Source organism: Mus caroli, unplaced genomic scaffold (genome assembly GCF_978045245.1).
Source record: "Mus caroli unplaced genomic scaffold, Mus_caroli_1 scaffold_3, whole genome shotgun sequence".
NCBI classification, from domain to species: Eukaryota; Metazoa; Chordata; class Mammalia; order Rodentia; family Muridae; genus Mus; species Mus caroli.
Genome location: NW_028227258.1, coordinates 2,561,724 through 2,585,196, shown reverse-complemented (window position 1 = coordinate 2,585,196; position 23,473 = coordinate 2,561,724). Strand labels below are relative to the sequence as shown.

The following is a 23,473-nucleotide window of genomic DNA, read 5'->3' as shown; positions in this document are numbered from 1 at the left end:
TTGTGTCTCTAGATATACAGGTAAATATATCAACAAGTGAAATTAAAATGTAAATTCTTAGAATTTAAATGAAATTTAAATGTTACCATTTTCTGAGCACCATGGCATACCCTAGATCTCCACATCCCCACCCCAAACTCCAAAGCAAACTTCTATTGTTTGAAATTAGATTGGAGAAAACTAAGCCATTTCACTTTGCAATAATGACCATCAGCTCATGACATGAACTAAGAGCGTTAAGGGGATCTTTTTCACTTTTCATTATCATTATTAAAAAGTGGTCACTAATAAAACCATGTGCTGTAAACTGGTATTGATACAAGTTACATTTTGATGTTTCAATTATAATGTTAATTTTCATGAGTTCCATTGTAAAAATCAAGTTTGGATTGAGCACCCTAAATAGATTGATTAATTACCACATCAAGACAATAAAAACATTCATTTTGCAGAATTCTCACAGATGTCCAGGGGAGACTGGTCTTGAATTAGCAGTAGGTTTTTCTTATTTTTTTTTAAGAACAAAAACTAAAAACTGCTTGGAATCTTAGCTAATGAGATAATCACAAGCATTTCATCATTTGTAAACGAAGTAGCGTTTTCACGTTCCTTGTCATTAGCAGAATGACTTTTTAATGGATATTGCAATAGCTTATATCAGATAACCAGACTGAGATTCAGTCTTTCCTGCCAAGTACAAAATTAAACAGCATGCTACCATCTTATGGAAATAGCTGCTGCACTTCCTTAAAGAGCAGAGAAGGAAAGTTATCATTTTTCCCGCAGATACATTTAATGTAACAAACTCCTTTTCTTGTTACTGTGACCCACACAACATTTTCCCAAGTCACACTACAGAACCAGTAAGTTTGTACTTTATTCAGTACAAAATTTTATTTCTTCCAAAATGATATTCACTTAAGCAGAAACATGGAATTATCACAAGAATTTTTAAAGAAAGACTTATGAGGTAGGCAATAACTTAAAACTGTCCTCTGTGGATGGCCTAGTCAGCCATCAATGGGAGGAGAGGCCCTTGGTCTTGTGAAGGTTCTATGCCCCAGTATAGGGGAATGCCAGGGCCAGAAATGTGTGTGTGTGTGGGTTGGGGACCAGGGGAAGGGGAGAGGGGATAGGGGATTTTCAGAGAGAAAACTAGGAAAGGGGATAACATTTGAAATGTAAATAAAGAAAATAGCTAATTAAAATAAATAGATAAATAAATAAATAAATATCCTCTGTGAGATTACTCTGGCAATGACAGAAACAGAAATGTTGGATGACATCTATTCACCCCAAACATGATGCCAGGGGCGAAGCTTGGACAGCCAATGAGCTTACTTGTGTTTCTTACAGGAGCATGTTGGGACATCTGCAACCCTGGGTACCCTGTTCACCTTACAGGCAGCTCCATCAGAGATGCTTCTCTCCCCACAATCACTTACTCAGTGTGCTCTGTGGGAGGGCCCTTGTGAATCTTTAACTTCAAGACCTCCTGGAGCTTTTGCATTTCATTGGTTCCTTGCACCACGTGTGTTCCCTTCTCCCTCCAGGAGTGAGTGTTTCTGTTCAGAATGAACCTCTGTGTTGTGCCAAGGGGAGTGGAAAGGAAGAGCCATGAATCAAGAATGAAGTGATAGTGAAGATAAACAAGGATCAGAAATGAGGGCTGGCAACTCAGTAACTGCAGGAAACCATCCCAGCTCCCCAGGGTAGGACCTGGACCCACAGGCATGGGGTCTATGAGGACTGAGGCCAACAGAGAAGGTTGTGCATTAAGAGGGCTTTTCAAAAGGTGAAACTCAACCATTGATGCACAAATCACATGAAAGAAGCACAGTGAATTAACTCTTACAGAAGTTCATGATGATTCAATTAGTGAGTCAAAGACTAATTTTTTTAAATTAGCATCATATTTGTGGGGAGGTTTGAAGCAGGATCACCCAGTTCAGTTAGGCTGCATTGAGTGCTGGGATTATGGTTGTGAACAGCATACCTGCTGACACCTTTTGTATAAGAAACTATGTCTAGGGTGGGATAGCTCTGCTGAGTTTGGATAGCGGGAGTCTTATTATTAGAGGGTACACTTATTTTGTCATAGCAATGTTTATATCCATCAAAAAAAGTGCACACACCCCATGCTCTCCTCTGCTGACACACCACCTGACTCTCACTGTGTACAGAGTTAGAGTACTTAAATAGTTACCAAGCAAGGGAAAGATGTCTGTGAATCTTTAGTTTCTCCAGCTCAGGCACAAAGATTTAAAATGCCAAGACCCGGAAAATCAACAGCAAAGACAATGGCATCTTCACGACAAAGAAGCTGCTGCCTTCCAGGAAAATGCCTTAAGACTTTGCTTCATTCATGTATTACCGATTATGGGCATTTAGTTGGCAAAGCTCTACTAAATATTGATATTAGTGTAAGAGGACATTGTCTATCCCCAAAACACCATGTTATAGTCTGTCAAAATCCCCATTACTGCATATAAATAAGTTTTCTCATATAAACTACTATGAATTAACTCCAAAGCCTTCTTTTGTTGATTAAGGCTCAGAAATATTCAATCTTCCTAATGGAATGTCATTTTTAAAAAACCATTTCAGTAATTAGGAGTATTTTGTGGAATATTTCTTTCACTAAATGTTAAAAATGGTGTAGTTTGGATTTTGACATAAACAGTGCTACATCGAAGAGAAGAGTGAGCTCTGAGCCATCTGCTTCACATCCACAAATATATTTCCATTAGCAATCCCTTCTGGGGGTGTTGTGTCCAAGAAATGCTTCAAAAACACAATAATAGCTGCCTACATGATATCACATCGGTCAGATGTTTTTAATACTTTTAAAATAGTAGATTTGACTTTTCTGAATAATTTTTAGAATCTACAGGCATCTCTTTTGCCTAGTGTTATTAAATAATTCTTGTGGAGCTTCAAAGAAAAATGTATAAAAACAGCAAGTTTTCAGATATCTCCTACCAAATCATGGACTTATGTTCTCAGCAGAGACCTTGGGAAACACTATGGCATCCTTGTTCCCCAGAGTCTCCACATGGTGAGTGCAGACTCCAGAAACAGACTGTGGCTTTCTTCTAATCAGGGGCTACATGGGAAATTATCAAACAAAAAACTTCCAAGTGATACTTGAGCTGTGGGTGTTGATTTGTTTCTTGTTCCATTGCTTGCTGATGCCTTGGTCACAGTTATCCAACACTATAGTGGGCAGTTCCCCCTGGCTTTGGACATCGTAAAGTGATATAATGTCATGGAAACCTGAAGTGTCTTCATCTTTCACCAAAGAGCTGTGCCCAGGCTTCTCATATCAAAAACTCCACTCAAATTCTCTTCAGATTTGCTACAAGAACAGAAGCATTGAGGGGAAACAGAAATGTTCAGGGATCAAAAGCCAAACATCTGTGCTAATCTTCTCCACTGAGAACATCTGAACTTCCTGTCAGCACCACTCAAGTAGGATTCACAACAGCCAACAGTGAGCAACAGTATGTCTCACTACTGAACACTGAGGTCTTGGAGGGAGGTCATATGGAACCAATGAAAATAATGAAAAGCAATTAAAGGTAGAAGAGGATGGTAACTGGGGAGTACGCCCTACAGATGCCAGGTAGTCAGGCCCATGTTGAAGCTTCAGTGTCTCCAAGGAAGAGGCTAAAGAATGAAAATCTAGAGTTGTCATTAATGGTAGAGCAAAATGAGATCAAGCAATGAGGTCACTTATGATACAGACAGATGGGGCTTCTTTTGTGATGACATCTGATCCACAAATCAGTGATGAAATATTTGCAGTGGAACAAAATCTCTGAGGACTAAACCAAAAGCTTTGCATCTCCACCCTAATTGGAGCTAAAAGAGAAAAGTTAGTGATATAGTCATGATGTAGATTCACATATTTCTGCCCATCTCAATCTTTTTCACTAATTTAGAGAATAACACTCACTCAAACAATGACAATTTTGACCATGTCAAAGATGTTTACATATAAAAACATTTTCTCTATTTAAAGATCTTCAGCTTATTTGACTTGTGCCTTAGTTAATTTTCTGTTGTAATAAATTACCATGATGAACTTAGAGGAAAAGGGTGTAATTGGGCTGTGGTTCCAGAGTTAGAATCCATGTTGATACAGCAAATATGGTAGAAGGAACATCTGAGAGTTCACAACTAGTACAAGCTAGTTAGAAATACGGTGGGGCTTTTCAAACCTCATAGCCTGCCCCTAGTGGCACACCTCCTCCAAAAAGGGTCACACCTCCTAATCTTTCCCAAACTGTTCCACCACCTGCTGACCAATCATTCAAACATAGTAGCCTAAGGGGGTCATTATCATTCAAACCACCAGAACTTTCCAGTTTTTTCTTAATTATTAGAATAAAGCCATTTCAGATGGAGAATTTAACATCTGCTTAGATTAGGTCAACTAATTTAATAATCCAATTTGAAAATTTCATGATGTTTTAAACATATGAGGATATGTACCTAAGATTTTGAATTAGAAGGCCATTTAAGAAACTCTCTAGATAGAAAAAACATCCTCTGATATAAAACACATATCACTGAGTGATGAAAGTTTGTGACTTTGGGATATTAAGCTACTCTGAGACAATTGCCAACTCCTAAATGTACAGATCAGGAGCCTCTTGATCTTGTATGTGATTAATCTGTTGGGGCCAGCTGATTACTATATATCAGCACCTGACCAATTTCAGATACTCTCAAAAAATAACTACAATATCTTAATCAATTTCTCCCTCTCAATCTCTCTCTCTCTCTTTCTCCTCTCTCCTCTCTCCTTTCTTTCTCTCTCTCTCTCTCTCTCTCTCTATGTATTTTGCATGTGTGTGTTACAAGGGATACATGCCAACAGTGTGAATCTTCCTCAAATGTTCTTCACCTCATTTTTAAGGCAGAGTCTCTCACTGGACCTCACCTATTGGCTAGACTGACTATCCATGCAGCCCTATGCACCCCCTTTCCCGTATGTCAGAGTGTTGGGGTTTCTATTGCTGTAATAAGACACATTGAACAAAAGCAACTTGGTGAGGAAAGAACTTGTTTTGCTTACAGATCCACAACACAGTCAATTACTGAAGAAAGTCAAGGTAAGAACCCAAGTCAGGAACCTGGAGGCAGGAACTTAAGCAGAATCCATGCTTACTGCTTACTGTCTTGCTCCTCATGGCTTAATTACAGACCAATCCTATGGAGATATTTTCTCAACTGAGATTCCTTCTTCATAGATGACTCTAGGTTGTGTCATAGCTGACTAGAGCTAGGCAGCTAGGGACACATTTCACTACACCTAACTTTTATATAGCTGAGGATCTGAACCACCCTCTGCCCAACAGAAAACTTTTGTATAAAAGTTTATAGTGCCTAACACAATGCCTAACACAACACCAGTTTTCTTTTGGTACCCAGGTTTTGAAGTAGCATATAGATAATTAACATAAGCATTTATACTCTCCAGAACTATTCAAACCAAATAGTTTGAATCTATTATGTCACTTAACAAACCAAAGTCAAAGAACTGGTCAGCTACAACTTTTCAAAGATATGTAAAGACCTGGTTACCTGAAAAATTCTGCTGTTCAAGACGCACCCCCCCCCACACACACACAATCAGAAAATCAGAATAGAGAAAACTGTTAAGAAGCAAACAACAGATACAAAAGTAATCAATCTTATCCATGAACAGAATAAAAATATCTATGTGGGGTATCCCAAGAAATAGAGACATGTTTTAAAACTCTCTAAGAGTTCTTTTGTAATAATAAAACACCAAAGAATCTTGTTCCAAATAATAGAAATACTAATTATAATTTACACAGTCTCTTCACTGCTCTAAAGGACCTCAGTGTTCAATGAGTAGAAACCTAAATGCACATAGCATTTGCTTTTGTATATTTGAAATGTGTGGCCTTCACATGACATGAGCTTACAGTTTAATTACACTACAGCACTGGCAGTGCTGTACCAGGAACATTCAGTAGTGAAATGTGCACACAGCTAAATGTTCCACACCCAAGGCAAAGCCAACCCTGCACTTCAGGACTCCTTCAGCATTTGAGAAATGATTCAATACAATCACAGTGTCTAAGAGCAGAAGTTTTTGCTGCTGTTTGGGTTTGGTTTTTGTTTGTTATAAAAGAGTAATTAAAAGTGATTTCTTTACTTGATTTTAAAAATGGGAATGATTAGGGAAGAAAAGGTCCTGGAAGTTTCTAAAGATGTAATATCATTAGAGATCTTCACTGAGGCCAGGGAGTAACACCTGGTTCAGAAGTAGGAAATTCATAGTTTGTTATGAATATGCAATCAGGAATAATAAAGGTAAAATACAATAAAGTGAGGAATGCATGACCTATGCACTCTGGGAAAGCAGCTTAATTATACCTGTTACAATAGTTCCTCCTTTTGAATGAAGTCCAGCTTTAATTAAATCTTCCAGTTCCATCAGATGGAGGTACAGATGAGATTAGCCTAACTAACTATTGTTCTTATTCAGTTTCTGCAGGGTGTTTCAGCAGCAAGAGACAGACAAAAGACTAACATTGCACTAACTCTTCAAAGAATCCTTTATAATTCTAAACTTAATTAATTAGATTAGCTGCAGCATTCCCTTCAATCCTGTCCACATCCTCATGTGTGATGACCAAATTCAGAATCAAAGGCTGCATTGGACTCCTGGTCATCCTGTCAGTAAACCAGTGGATATTTTTTATCAAATGATCTCTACTGCTTTCCTTCAGCAGATGCAAACTGAACTGCCATCGAGGCATCTAACATCCATGTAAACAAGATGGATCACCTGCCTCTTTGAAAATTCACCTGAAGTAATGAAGTTTAATCTTTAGTAAAGATTAAACCTGTGGCTCCCCAGTTCTTGAAAAACAAGACATGCTTTTACATTTCTCTGACTTTCTCATTCTCATTTCATGTGAGAATGTGCATGGGGAACATGTGAGAATGTCCATGGGGAATATATGAGAATGTACATGGGAAACATGTGAGGATATGCATGGAACATGTGAGACTGTACATGGGGAACATGTGGGAATGTGTATGGAACATGTGAGAATGTGCATGGGGAACAGGTAAGAATGTACATGGGAAACATGTGAGAATATTTATGGAACATGTGAGAATGTGTATGGAACATGTGAGAATGTGCATGGGGGACAGGTAAGAATGTACATGGGAAACATGTGAGAATGTGCATGGCTTTGAGGAGTCTTCACAGGCACTCAGCAACCAGAAGAAAACACACAGGCTACTAGAGAATGGGGTGCCTGCCTTGTGGTGGAAGGCAATTTCAGCAAAGCTCATGTTGCCTCTGATGTTGGAAGATCATGTGTCTGAGAAGTAAGTGAGGGGATGGAATCTGGACAGAGTGATTTTTCCTTTGCTATTAATAAAACCTGACAAGAGAGAATTGAGGATGCTAGAGAGTGTGGAGTGGCTCTGAATTTTTGTCTCTCCACATAACGAATGATGATAGTTATGGAAATGGTTTCTTGACCATGGGATCAAATTTTAGGAGTACTATAAAAGAAAATGGAAGGATGAAAAGGGGGCGGTGAGGAGACAGGAAGAGGGATTGAAGAGAGGAATAAAAAACAGCATTTAATGAAGCTCAGGTTGCCAGACAGGGCAGCTGAAGCCTATAATTCCAGCATGGGGATGTAGAAGCAGGAGTATTACTGTACAGCCAAGCTCATCCTGGCTGCAAGTGAGTTCCAAGCCAGTGTGAACTATGTAGCCCATAGTTGAACTAGATACAAAAAGGGACAACATGCCATGTTCTAGAACTCTAGAAGCCACCTCACATCTACACAAGACATTCCTTAATGCTGAGGTTTCCCCTGTTTTGTGCAGCTGCAATTAAAGGCTGCAACTACTTCTCAGCAAACAGCACCAATTATTTACTTTTTTAAAATTAATTTTATTTGTAATTCATTTTTTATACTCCATGTTGCACTCCCCGCCCCTCCCCATCCACCCTATGACATTTTTTCCTATCAATTCATTATAATTTTTAGGCAACCAATGTACTAATTTTTGAAGTTTATATGGTTAGATAAACTAGATACAGGTATGCCAGTACAGAGATAACCCTTATTCAAATAATCAGTAACAAAACAAAAATAGATTTAAGTCATAGTAAACTGAAAGAAAAAAAAAAGATGTGAGAATATAAAATGGCTTGCAATAAACAAATGGCCCAAAACTTCTGAGATATTTGAGTGATGGAAGATATTTAATCAGAATGTCCCAGAGATCTAGGGTAACAGACTCCCTGGGCAGTATATCATCTCTCACATAGTCCAGGTTGGCCCTCATTTCACTATGTAGCTAGTCTTTGGTAGTCCTTAAACTGACCCTCCTGTCTCTACTCTCAAGGGCTGACATTAAGGCATGACCCAGCATGCTTTGCTTTCTTTTTCCCTTCTTTTCTTGCTGTTTGTTTGTTTGGTCAACATATAATTTTACATATTTACAATATATAATATGACATTTCAGTCCACGTTCATGGTGAGAAATTATCATGTCAGGGTGTTTGCATAATCCTTCTTAAATGATGTATGGTACATTTATAGAGAAACATTGAAAGTCTTCTCTTCTAACATGTTTAATAAATTGTATCTGCAAACATCATTCCTAACCCCCAGAGGCATTGTGAAGAACCGCAGAACATTTTTCTTTCATGGACTGTCTCCTCTAGAAAAAAAGAGAAAAAAAAATACAACTGCTAATGCAAAGCTTATCTAGGCACAGTCCTTGGAGATGGGCTTCAGGCATATTTACATTTTGGGAGACTGGGTGGTATTGATTGGTGGGCAGTAGCTCAGCTGGAAATCTCTTCTTCATAAAACTTTCCTTCTTTATCTTAATAATTGTCAGGGGGAAAATGACATGACTTCAGATTTTGAACAAGCCATCCATTTAAAAACAAGCCGCACTCCTGCAAGGCACAAAAGAGGTCAAATGGATAGCACTGAAGTCAGGCTGCCACCTCCCTCCACTGCTTGAATATTTAGGCCATTATTTTTAATTGCATCTCTAGATACAAAGAGGGTCAACATGCCATGTTTTCAAAGTGGTGCTTAACACTTGAAAGGATGTAATGAGTGAACCATGTTCAATTTATAAGGTCCAAACACAAAGCAACATACAGCTTTTTATAAACATGTATTTTCAGCAGCAAATAATGTGGCACCAGTAAGACATTGCTGATCTCCAAATCCAATGGCTACTATGAGCATATAAGTAGACTTTACTGTATTTTCAGATTATTTATTGAAGTGTGTAAAAGTATGCTTTAGATTAAAAATTACTAAATTTATATGAGAAACATGTTTTGTTGCATTTTATGACATATGTCTGTATAAGGTAAAATACCTTAGAAACATTTTTTCTACATCCTGAAAGTATCGCACATGTTTAAATTCAATATTCAACATTTGTTACTAAAAATGCTGCTTTTATAAAGTAATATTTTTTAAAAGTAACATCGATGGAGCTGAAGAGATGGCTCGGGAGTTGAGTACCTCCTGGTCTTCTGGATGACAAGAGTTGTAGTCCCAGAACCCATATCAGGGCTCATAAGCACCTGTAACTACAGGTCCAGGGGATCTGATACCCTCTGCCCTCTACGAATTCTGCATTCAAGTATGTGTGTGTGTGTGTGTGTGTGTCTGTGTGTGTGTCTGTGTGTGTGTCTGTGTATTCATGTACAGACACACATACACGTAAATAATCATTTTAAAAAAATAAATATTTTAAGAAGGTAGAATAGATTCAAAATCGCAGAGATCAACATGAAAAATCAAATTTTATTCTCCTAATGTAATTGCCATCCCAGAGGCTTACTGCTGAGTAAGCATATCCTTTCTTCCTGAACTCTAGCTAGCTGGTTCACTCAACTGTTCTGACTCCAACTCTTCTCCAAGCAGACTGTCTTAGTCAGGGTTTCTATTCCTGCACAAACATCATGACCAAGAAACAAGTTGGGGAGGAAAGGGTTTATTAGGCTTCACCAAGGAAGTCAGGACTGGAACTCAAGCAGGTCAGAAAGCAAGAGCTGATGCAGAGGCCATGGAAGGATGTTCATTACTGGCTTGCCTCCCCTAGCTTGCTCAGCCTGCTCTCTTATAGAACGAAGACTACCAGCCCAGAGATGGTTCCATTCACAAGGGACCTTTCCCCCTTGATCACTAATTGAGAAAATGCCTTACAGTTGGATCTCATGGAAGCATTTCCTCAACTGAAGCTCCTTTCTCTGTGATAACTCCAGCCTGTGTCAAGTTGGCACACAAAACCAGCCAGTACACGGACAAATTCAATGTGGCTTCTCTCGGCTTTTCACTGAATTTTACTGCTTGACCTCAAACTAACTGTCATTTGTTCCAATCTCCTGGTTCCATCTTATTCTTTGGCTTCAGTTGCTTCTGCTGACTTGCACTAAACTGCATGAGCTTACAGTTGAACTCAACTCCACTGCACTGCATGTATTGCATTGACTCCCAACTGACTGACTCTCTCTCCCTGATCTGCTCTTAACTAGTTTTCACTTTCCTCTTTCCTATGCTGTTCTCTTGAGACCTGAGTGTGTCCCATCTCTACAGGATTCCAGCCAAAACAGCCATATTGCTGGATTAAAATTCCTCCACATCAACAAGTATTAGATGGACCCAAATAAACACTCAGAAGGACAAAAATATAGTGGGATTTTTTTTCCTTTTAAAATGTGTGTGTGTGTGTATGTGTGTGTGTGCGTGTGTACATGTACATGCATGTGAGTTCCCAAGCAGAAGAGAAGAGGACATCAGATGTCCTTCAGTTGTGAAGCTCCAACGTGAGTGCTAGGATCTGAAGTGCCACCCTTGGAATCATCTCTGCAACCCCCAGATGAATGTTAATGTTTGACAAAAATGGGCTTGCAGCTTAACTGGGCTTAAGTGAAGTATTCAATAACTGGAAAGTATTTTTAAAAAATAGGATAATTGTCATTCATTGAATACACAGAATAAGCTTTTAGGATGGTTTTATAAAGGCAGACTTGGCTAAGCAAATCTATTTTTCCAGAATTTCTTTTTTATAGGTACTTAAGTCTGGACACTGAGGATTGTAGAGAGAAGGCAGGCAAGGCAACGGTAGAGATAGCATATCACTGCCTGAAGCTGGAGGACACAAGGAGTCAGACCCATCTATGGCCCCTGCTCTTCTCTACAATCCACTGTGCCCAGCCTCACAAGCAAGGGCAGCATTAGAGATGCCCCTCAAAATCCATGGGATGGCTCCTCCACCCTTAGCACTGGAACTCTGTGGAGGGATCTCCTTACAACATCCTGACCCACAGGCAGACAGCTTGGTGACACAGCAAAGCCAGTGCTGACCTAAGGAGATATGAGGGCAGATGAAAGATTGTTCTTAATGTAAGCTTTCACCTGTTCCTGCCTCTCTTCCCCTCCTCCTTCCCTCCCACCTTCCTGTCTTCCCTCCATAGCTGCCCTGACTTTAGATGTAGGTTTAGTCTATTTTATCAAACCCCATAATGACACAGATAAGGCCCCTAAATGAACCCTTTACTGTATCATTTGTCATTCTTTGCTTCTCTGGTCTATCCAACTGATATACAACCTTAATATGAAGCCCAAACCATAAAACTTACAGAGGGCTATAGGGAGGCTATCATTATTTCAAGAGAGAAAACTTTTTAAATGACACAAAGCCATAGAAAAGTTATGGATTCATTTAATAACCTTATCATTTTAAAACTTTTATTAGTCAAAAGACAACATTCAAACATGAAAAGCCTGTTTCAGATCTGGAAGACATATTTACCACACAATATGACATAAAACAAATTTTACCAGAATATTTTTATAAAGCATACCAAAATACCAGCTCAATTAAAAATGAAGTATGAATATAGGATATTTGCCAAGAAATTCTCTCAGATCATTTACCTCAATAATCACTACAGACAACCTAATGTCCAATAGCATAACCTGAATACTTACTGAGTTGGCAAATCTAAGCACATAAAAATACTAACATAAGGAGGAAATGGGTACTTAGAAGATGCTATCCTTCATATATAAACAGCACCATATAAAACAATATTTATGTCTCCTGAGTTTTTAAGGAATCTATGTACATAAACTGAAATGTGAATGTATGAAAATGGTAAGTTTTAAATTCAGAATAGAAACTATCTTGGTGGTAGACAGAGCAGGGTAGAAATGGTTCAGATGCACCATGAAGGACCGCACAGGAAATTTTGATGCCATCTGTAATTCCTTACATTGGACTAATCTCAGCTTAGTGTGAAACTTCTGTCTGAGAATCATTAATGATGTTCAAGTACATAACAGAGATGCTGCCTCCACCGAGGTGTTGCCACCACCACTGCAGACACTGGCCCCATGACCACTACTCTAGATACACAGTGCCTCAATGCAGGTGCAAGGTGCCATGGGTATCTGGAGGTCAGGAGGCCAAGTCACCTCCACAGCAGTTGGCTCCTGTATGCTAACACTTGATACAGAGCATACAGCCTCTTCCAGCAAGGGCCTGACCTGTGCTGTTTCCCTCAGAGCTCAGTTCTGACCTGGGTGGTTTGAATGACAGTGGCCCCCATGAGCTCATATGTTTGGATACACAGTTCCCAGTTGGTGGAACTGTTTGAGGAGAATAGGGTTTGGCCCTGTTGGAGCAGACATGTCACTGGGGGAGGAGCCAGTGTGCTCTCCACTCCAGTTTTCAGTTGAGATATGAGCTCGGAGCTGCTCCTGTTGCCGTCCCTTTACTCTGCTGTCTTAGACTCTAACCCTCTGGAACTGCAAATCCAATTAAACACTTGCTGTGGCCATGGTGTTTTATCACAGCAATAGTAAAGTAACTAAAGCACAGCCCAAACATCACACAGACGAAGCTAGTGGGGCCTGCTCTGAAACAAAGTCTGTAAAATGCGCCTGTGCTTCTCTTACGAGAAAATAGAGACTGGGGGAACCCATGTACTGATTGACCTCCAGTGTTTCACCCTGACTTCTTAAAGTCACAGATATTTATTTTTCTGTTTAGAACAGCTTCACGACTGACAGCTGAAACCCTTGCTATGCCACCATTTCCAACAAACAATCTGTAGTACTTGCAGAATATCAGGATTATAGATTCTCTTCTTCTCAGCTCTGTGGTATGGAAACCTTTGTCTGGATTTGTAATCAGTTGACAACTTGTCTCTAAAACTCAGGTAAAAACATTTCAAATAGCCATCAGTGCAGATCACATTTTATACCCATTGCATTTAAAATCCACCCCAATGTCTGGCTCAATGACACAGAAGTTAAAAGCATTTCTTGCTCTCATGGAGAACCTTTGTTCATGTCTCAATACCAACTCACATGGCATCACACCTATAACTACAGTGCTAGGAAATCTGGTGCCCTCTAACTTACCTGGGCATCCACAAGCATGCTATGCATGAAAACTCACACAGGCACACATGCATACACACAACTAAATAATAAACAAAGAAAACCAAATAAATCCTTTTTTAAGCCTCTAGATTAACTGAAAACAACTTCCCTTCTGTTTGTCTTGTCAGCCTGTGAGCTCACAGTTCAGCAGAACTTTTTCTAAGTCATTGATTTTGCTTGTGAGTGAGAATAAGACAGAGCTCAGTGTTCCTGAAAACCAGACATTCTGTGTGGGCTGTTTCTTTGGATCTCTGCTGTGTAAAATAACGTTGCATGTAAGGGCTGAGGACTGAATATTAAGGTATCTTCTGGGGTACTAATCTTCAGTGGTAAATCAATATCCTATCTGACTTTTTTTTTAATACTGTAGAAGATAATTACACAACAACTAGAAATCTGGCTGGACATTGTGGAAATTAGTGAGTATTGAGAAGGCTGCCTGTGTAAGCCCAGCAGGAAGGAAAACAAGCTTCATTCCCTATCTATTATTCAATATGCTAGTAAGATGCACTGTGGCTTTAAAGGATCCATGCTTCAGGGCAGAACAAATGGCTGACATGAAAGGCCTAAGCTAGCAGATACAATCAACAATAAAAACAAACCTAAGAAACAACAGCAAAAAAAAAAAGTTTAGAAAAAGAAGTTGCTATTGAATTGTGTAGCTATTAATAAAATTGGAATATCTGAATATTCACAGGTTAATTCTTAGGAGACAGAGGGATATTCTGGTGCAGGGGGTAAGGGGAGCCAGGCTGAGAAGCTGAATCCCCAGAGATGAAGCCTCTGTCTGTACAGTACATCCAAGTTAACAAAGAACAGCCGTAGATAATCTCACAATAATGAAGTGCAATCATCTAATAAAGGTTAAAAGTAAGGAATCAACCCAGTTTCCCTATATTTCCCATTGAGCCCAATACCAGTAACATTCTGCAGAGAGAAAATAACCATATTGCTTAGAATGCCATTTAATTCCTAAAGAATTCCATTGTAATAGGCTTCTCCATGTTTGTGCAACAGTTACCATGGTTGGAGCAAAGAAACAAGCCAGCCCCCTGACATCATGACTGAGTTGACCCTTTCTTACAGTCATCTGGCATACAGCTTGGGTTGCAATACCCTTCCCTAGTATAGTAGATGTTGGGTTCTCACCACTGCACATTCAAAAGAGGTATCCAGAGTCCAGAATGGCCCACTGAGGCACTGGGTAAGACAGTCTGTTGTGGCTGTTACTGGTGTCTAGTTAAAAGACGAGGGGATCAATGTATTGTAGACCCCGACTCCATGTCTGTCGATGAAGTTGTCTTCAGCCAGGCGAGTTCTCAGCAAAGATGGAAAAGAAAGAGACAGAATAATGCAAGGGGTAGTGTGTAGGACTAAGGACAAGATTCTTCCCTGCAGAGCTGAGCATGCTGGGAAGCTGAGCAGCCATAAGCAAACAATCCCAAGCCTTGGAAGTCGCGCTAGAGTTGTCAGTAGTGAGAATTAAACCTATTTTCTTTTGTCAAAAGTGTAAATATGTTTATGATAAAGTATTTCAGCAGGAAAAACAGACAGAAGGAAGTTAAAATCTCACACGATTTTGACAGGAAAATTACTTCACTTGTAGCTTTTGGCATAGAACAAAAGGGTGGTTTTGTTTTGTTTGTTTTTAACTGAGTTCTGCTCATAGAGCCTAGAAAATGTGAGGCCTCAGCAAACGCTTGAAGAGTGAAGAAGTTAAATGAAACCATGCTACCCATGCAACTCCAGCACAAAGGCTATCCAGTCAAAGGAGAACCCTCTGAAAAGCTGGAGTGTGGTGGGTAGGGGGATAGGTATAGGAACTTTGAACAAGTAAGGACTGTATTGACACATAAAAGCTCACTGTGGACTTCATCTCAGACTTTTCCCCTTTTGCCTTTGCCTGGCCACTTCTAAGCTCCCCCTCTAACAACCCTACCCAGGCATGAGAACATGGAAACCTGAAGCTTAACAGGAGACTCATGAGTTCCTGGCTCTGTCAGCCTGGGCTTCATGCCAAGAATCTTCTTTAAAACATGAAATAAGAGTCTCAAAAGATATGCTGGCTGTTAGGAGCATGCACTGCTCTTGCAAAGGATCTACCTTTGTTTCCTAACACCCATCCTAGGTGATATACTCCAGCTCAGAGGGATCTGACACCCTCTTCTGGCTTCTGTGGGTACTGAACTCATGTACACATACACCCAAACACACATACGTAATTAAAAATAAAAATAAATCTGTTAAAAAGTAAGTAAAGAGACAAGAACAGGAAAGAAGGAAAAGTAGAGTGGGGAGGAAAGGAAATAAAAGGAAAAGAGAAATCACAGAAAGACATTTTACAGAATGTCTCATTAAAATACCATTTTTAAAAAGTCATACACTTTCTAAGAATTCCTTCCATTGGGCCTCCATGAACAGGAGAAGGGAAAGAGGGCTCTTTTCAGGAATGAGAGATCCTTGAACACATTGAAATCAGCTTAGTTTTACTGAAGGCAATTAGTAATGTCAGTGGCTGAGAGAAAGAGCACCCATCCCTTTCCTTGTTATTAATAGAAAATGGCGCACCTAATTCTACACATCTCCTAGGGTCTTCTCCACTTGCTAAGGAGTCTTTTATTTAAGATCACTGTAGAGAATTGATTGGGTCTTAGCTCTCCTGTTAGAGATTGCTCTGCCCATGGTTTTGAAGTTGCCGGTTACATTACATATTCTTCTCATTCAGGAGAGAAACTTCTGAGCATTTTCGGTTGATTTCTATCAGGCAGCTCTCCTGTGTCTTTAGGGTTGTTTGTTTCAGATTTGCTGGTATTGTACTTGATGGTAATAGCTATACTTTTTAGTAATTAATGGATTCAAATGTTTCATGTTTGAAATCATGCTTTAATTAAAAAAAAGACAGAAAATGTTAATAAATTCTGCTTTGATGTCATTTGAAAGGCAGCTAAAACATCATTTGCAAGAAAAGCAGAAGTCACTCATATGCTACAGGAGGGAAATGGTTGTGGCCTTTTCCTTTGTTTTCCATGTTAGAACAACAAACAAATCCTTTCTCAGCCAGGAAACACGCAGCATGGGGTTGTTTCCTGAAACCTGAGGACAGTGAAAATGAAGGAGAAGGCGGGATTTCTGTGCACATTATGGGGTAAAGGATGAGTGTAGAGAACACAGGCAAGTCCAAATACCCTCCCTTGTTCCTTAGAAGCACAGAGTGTGGGGCTGAAGGAGCCGTGGAGAATAGGCTTGGAACAAGAGTGGCATCGAGGAGTGTCCAAATCTCAAAAAATATTTGCAGGAGTAAGATCAACACCCTCCTGCCCTGGGCCTGCATGTCCTGACTCACATAGACCCTACCTTCACCTTTGCCCCACTAGAGAAGGTCAGGCAAACCCATAGCCAGCTTAAACTTCCCCTTATGAGGTTGTGTCCAACAAGCACCGAGAGAATTTCTCTTCATTCAAATAGGACATTCCCAGCACATCCCAACCAATGATGTACATTCATCCCAAAAGCCTCAATGTGGGGCTGAACATGCATAATAAAATTTTGTCTTTGAAGAAAGAGGTTGAAGAAGATATCAGAAGATGGAAAAATCCCTCATGCTCATGGATAGGTAGGATTAACATAGTATAACTGGCCAATCTACCAAAATCAATCTACAGATTCAATGCAATTCTCATCGAAATTCCAACACAATTCTTTATAGGTCTTGAAAGAACAATTTTCAACTTCGTATGGAAGCACATACACAAAATAACTCAGGAGAGTTAAAAGAATACTGCACAATAAAATAACTGTGAAAGGAATTACCATCTCTCATCTCATGTTATACTACAACCTACAGAAATAAAACTGTACTGTAAGCATGATACTGGCATAAAAAACACACACATAACAGGTTGATCAACAGAATCTAATCGAAGACCCAGACATAACTCACACACCTATCAGCACTGGATTTGTGATGAAGAAGCCAGAAGTAAACACTGGAGAGAAAAGAAAATGTCTTCAGCATATTATGCTGGTCAAACTGTATATCTGCATGTAGAAGAATCCAAATAGACCTATACTTATTACCCTGCACAAAACTAAACTCCAAATGGATCAAAGACCTCAACATAAAACTAGGTACACTGAACCTGTTTGAAGAGAAAGTGGAACATGGTCTTGAACTCACTGACACAGAAGAGTTTCAGTACAGAACACAGAATAAAACAACTCTAGAGAAAAGTGGAATGTCTGGGAACACTTTTTAAAAATGTTCAACATTCTTAGCCATTGGGGAAATGTAAATCAAAGCTACTTACGAAATTTTGTTTTCACCAGTCAGAGTGGTTAGGATCGATAATACAAGTGACAGCTCATGCTGATGAGGATGTGGAGCAAGGGAAAAATACTCATCCATTGCTGGTAGGGATTCAGACTTGGACAGCCACTGTGGAAATTGGTATGGTGATTCTTCAGAAAGATGAAATTGATCAAGTCCCAGCTATATCACTCTTGGGCATATACCCAAAGGACACTTCATCCTGCCACAGGAACACCTGCTCAACCCTATTCTCTTTGTTGCTGCTCTATTTGTAATAGCCAGAAGTTGGAAACAACCTAGATGTCCCTCATTCAAAGAAGTGATAAAGAGATTTTGGTACATTTATACAATGGATTACTACTTAGCTCTTTTAAAAATTAACATCATAAACTTTGCAGGTAAATGAATGGAACTAGAAAAAAAATCATCCAAAGAGAGGTAACCCAAACCCCGAAAGATAAATATGCAGTGTAGTTGCTCATATCTGGAAAATAGCTATTAAATGAATGATAATCAAGCTACAATCCTTAGATCCAGCAGAGTTAAGCATAGGGGAAGGAACTAGGAGGACACATGGATCTCCCTGGGAAGAGAATAGATTAGATTTTATAGGTCAACTATGAGGGAATGAGAATGGGAGAATCCATTGAGAAGAGAGGGGAGGATCAAAAGAAGAAATTGAATAGAGAGATTGTGTGTGTGTGTGTGTGTGTGTGTGTGTGAGAGAGAGAGAGAGAGAGAGAGAGAGAGAGAGAGAGAGAGAGAGAGAGAGAGAGAGGAGAGAATTGAAGGACATTTGAGAGGCAGTGTGAAAAGCTCTTGCTGTGGAAGCTTCCTATATGATGATGATCCTAATGAAATTTCCAAATAATGAGGAAGGGAAACCCCTAGTGGCCATCTCCTGTCACCAAATGAAGCTTCCAGTACCAGAATTGGGGTTCATCCAATTGAGGCATTGGCCAAAAGTTCCCATAGAAATCCCCCAATGACCCAGTCTATTAACAAGATAATAGGTTGCTCTCCAAAAACTTTCAGCAAGGCCCCATTGTTGAGGATAGTACCCACAAAACTCATTGAACATGAAGAGGTTAAGGTGGTGCCTGAATATAATCTTCACCCCCATATTCTAGTGTCTTTGACACAGAGGAATAACCACAAATCCAGCCACAAAACTTTTGATCCACAATCTGTTTTCCCTACAAAATATTCTAGGGTAATGGTGGAACAAATCAGGAGTAATCTGTAGCGTGTAATTATAAAAAACAAAAAACAAAAATCAAAAACAAAAAAAAACAAAAAACAAAAACAAAAAACAAAACAAAAAACAAAACAAAACAAAATCCATGCCATGACCAGCTAAGCACCTTCATCGGTGGTCTCACCTGCCCCCATGGTTCCCAAGGCTAGCAGGCTGCCAAGCTGCCCCCATCTTCCCAGGCCATCCACCCCTTGTGGCTAGCCGGCAGGAAGCAGATGGCTGCTAGCACAAATCCCCATAACCCCTTTAAATGAAAACTCCAGAGGCTTGTAATTTATCAGGCAGATTTATAACAGTAAATCCTCAAATGCCCACACAAAAAACTCAAAACTCTATTAATATAAATTAATTAAGCTGTACACCTAGATGGGCAAATGTATCCTACATTACTCTATTGCCCATCTACGATATCCATACCTACCTGTGGCTCTTTCAAGACATGTGGTTCTATTCATCTTCTTCCTCCATCTTCTCTCTGTCGCCCATTTCGTCTCTTTCTTTCATTGTCTCCGTCTTTCCCATCTCTAAAACTTTCAGCTCCACCCACTTCCTTCCACTGCCCAATCACAAGCTCTAGCTTTATCTGACTAAGATTTCACTTGACCACTTGACCGTACCTGAATACAGGCACTCTTGAGGGACCAGAGCATACAAACAGCAGTCCACAACAGTGACCAACCAATGTCTAATTTGCTCTAACCCCCTGCCCCCATGAACTCATACCTGACACTAAATGACCAAGAACCAGAGACTAGATTTCCCAGAGACCTTGGGTAAAAACCAAATACTAAAGGTCCGGGGGAAAAAAGTAATAATAAAATGGCCCCTAATAATATTCTGCTATACTCATAGATGACTGTCATCACCCAAGAAATTTCCTCCAGCAGCAGATAGGAAGAGATACAGAGATCCATAGCAAGGGAGAGGGGGAGGGGGGAGAGGGAGAGAGAGATAGACAGATAGAGAGACAGACTGAATGGGATGTCTCTATCAAATTCCTCCTTTCAGAGCTCAAGGCACCCCCATGGAAGAGGAGGCAGAAGTGTGAGATACAGAGAGGGCAGAGGGTACCAGAAGATAAAGACCCTTTAAAACTGAGTAAAACTCATATGAACACATAGAAACTGAAGAGGTCTGCATGAAATCCTCTACAACCATACTATCGCTTTCAGTTTAATATTCTTATGGGATTCCTGAATGTGTAAACAAGTGAGTCTCCGATTTTCGTGCCTTCTTTTATTTTTCTGTTGGTTTGGCTTGTCCAAATTCAATATGATGGTTTTATTTTATCTTACTATATGGTATTTTGTTGTGTTTTATTGTTATCTCTTAGAAGTCTGTTATTTTCTTTTTTCTTTTTATTTCAATTTTTCAAGTTTTTATTAGATATTTTCTTCATTTACATTTCAAATGCTATCCCGAAAGTCCCCTATATCCCCCCCCACCCTGCTCCCCAACCCACCCACTCCTGCTTCCTGGCCCTGGCATTCCCTTGTACTGGGGCCTATAAGCTTCTCAAGACCAAGGGCCTCTCCTCCCATTGATGCCTGTTCTTTTCTAATGAGAGACAGAAAGGGAGTGGAACTGGATGGGAGAGGAGGAGAGGAGGAACTAGAAGGAGCAGAGGGAAAGAAAAACATTCAGATTATATAAACAAACATATACATTATATATATATATATATGAGACAAGAATCTATATTTAATATTAGCATTTACAGGAACAGAAAAAATCTAAAGCTGCCTGAGAGTTAGCACTCAGATAAGAGCCTCATGAGTCTGCCTTGCAAAGGTACCTATGGGCTTCTGGAGAAATACCAACTCCTATGCAAAGCAAACCACCCTTGCAGAAGGAGACTGTGTTTCTTCTGACCCTTGCCAAGCTCCCCTGCCCTTTCTCATGCCCAATTACCTGCTACTGCCTGACACCATCCCCTTTCTAGGATTGGAGCCTCTGAGCACCCACCCTCTGCACTCAGAATCCTCTGCATCATTTCCAGGATAAATGGGTGCCTGTCTTTTTTTTTCCCCCTCAGCTTCTCTCAGCAAAATCCTTCTCTTTGTTCCCTAGGATTTCACTTTCCATTTAAAAGGACTCAAATAGACGTGGCTAAGGTACATCTTAATAGTTTACCAGGAATACTGTATTACACAGGTTTGGAGCTGGTGTCAATCAATCCTTAAAGAATAAAAGATCGAGTTTTCTAGTGTTTCCCCAGCCAATTCCAATATTCCTTTTGATGTTAACTCTTATGTTCAGAAAATGACTAATTACTCTGCTGTTAGAGTCCAAAGTTTGAAGAAAGAAATCTCCCCCTGAATAGGAATGCCATGGACTTCGAAAAAGCAAGAGGATCCTTTCACCTGCAGGCATAACAAGCCAGTGATATTTTTCTCAAGATCAAGTATTCTAAATGATCTCTGTTTCTAGAAAGTGTGGATATGGGCTACAAATTTGAGATCAACTTGCGGGGGGTGGGGGGGGTGGGGAGGAAATAGACCCAGCCAAGGTAGAGAACCTGAGATGCCAAGATGACACAGTTTCTCAGATTCACCTGTTGAGGGTGACCCGACTCAGAGTGGAGAAGCATGAAGCCCTGGACACAGGCTACCTTAGAAGGTTGAGCCTCTGGTCAAGTGACCGTCTGCAGGCTACTCCTTCTACAGAAACGCTGGAGGTGGACCTCTGTGGAGAGCCTCAGTATAGTAACTAGTGACAGTCAGCAACAAGATGAAATCTGTACACTATTCCAATCCTCATAATTGTGGTCACTATACTTTGTGGTATTTGTGGTATTTTCCTGATTGATACTTTCATATATAAAAGCATATAGATATATATGTGAAATATATATGTATACATATACATATATATGTATACACACACAAATACATACATACATATATCCTAGAGCTTCTGAATTAGGGGGAAATGTGAATAGGTACATTTTAGAAGCACTGTAGATATTTAAATAGCTACTAAGGCAATAAAACAGCACCGGAAGCAGTTCTATTTATTTGTTTATTTTGGGTTGTTTTCCTGTTAAGCAGAAACACTGATTTACCTTCTTCCCCCTAACAACAGCAGAATTATTTCTTATTCTCTAATGTAAAGTCCATTACATTAAAACTCTTCCTTTTGCTCCTTACCCACAGTCTTTGTCTCCCTCATGGTCTAACCTCATTCCCTCCTCTTGCTCCTGCCCCACAGGCTATGTCTTTCTCATGGTCTAACCTCCATCACTTTCCTTGTCTCTCCCAAAGAGGATTTGTTTCTATGATCTCACCTCCATCCCTGCTTTTGTTTCCCCTCCCATCTGCCCCAGAAGCTTTGTCTCTTTTGTGATCTCACCTCTTTCCCTCCCCTTGCCTCTCTTTCCATCTTTTTTACTCCTTCCTGCTAAAGTTTTGGTCAAAATTAACAAGACTTGATCATTAAGAGCTGATTCCTCATCTATATCTTTATCTAAGAAATGCTGAACTAACATAGTTAAAACAATATGAGGATGCTTGCTTCAGTGGCACACATACTAAAATTGGAATGATACCAAAAAGATTAGCATGGCCCCTGTGCAAGGATGACATTCAAATTCATGAAGCATTCCATATTTTTAAATTGGGAAGGATAATAACATTTGAAACATAAATAAATTAAATAATCAATAAAAAAAAAGCAATATAAGAGTCTTGCCACACAAGCTTGACAACCTGACAACCTGAATTTGATCCCAGAAGCTACAAGAACCAACTGTACAAGTTCTTTTATGCACCTACCACCACATATAAGCAATGACACACATATCCAAACACATTAACATATACAAACAATAATAAATAAAAATAAATTTTAAGTGTTGGGCTAGGAGCTAAGTTGTGCAGTCTGAGGTCCTCATGCACTTCAAGGAACTCTGGGTGGGGATTCAGGTATAAACTACCCCAGCCATAGCCCTAATTTTTGCCTTGGTCATCTGCGGGGCTGGTAGCTGCCCTTCTTGCCCACAGGATGGGAATGAGAGTTTACTGAGATCTGGGCAGTGCAGACCCCTGTAGTGCAACACAGCCAGGCATTGGCATAGACAACTCTCTGTTGTCTGCCACAGTCACCTGGAACAGAGCTGGCGATACTTGTGGTGCTGGATAACAGCTTTCCCATTGCACTGATCTGGAGGAATTTCTAGATGAAATATACAGGACAATTATAACTGTGTTCAAACAATTCACAGAGATGAATTAAATGAGGGTGCCAGTTCAAGTATGAGAAGATAACTCACTAAAGCTGAACTGAAATGATGCCTAAATTAAAACCCAATAAGTCAAACACAAACCTTAGCAGAAAATTGTCCCAGTAGGAGGGTCATGTGGAACGCAGGATATAGCACCAGGAGGACAATGTCAAGAAATGAAT

The 23,473-nt window shown here is 39.8% G+C and overlaps 1 non-coding gene across 1 annotated transcript; it reads left to right on the top strand.

The window, feature by feature from the left end:
* The first annotated feature begins 22,574 nt into the window (after positions 1–22,574).
* On the top strand, positions 22,575–22,681 carry LOC115030670 (U6 spliceosomal RNA). The gene has a single exon (XR_003836276.2). It is a non-coding gene; the product is annotated as a U6 spliceosomal RNA (small nuclear RNA).
* The last annotated feature ends 792 nt before the right edge of the window (positions 22,682–23,473 follow it).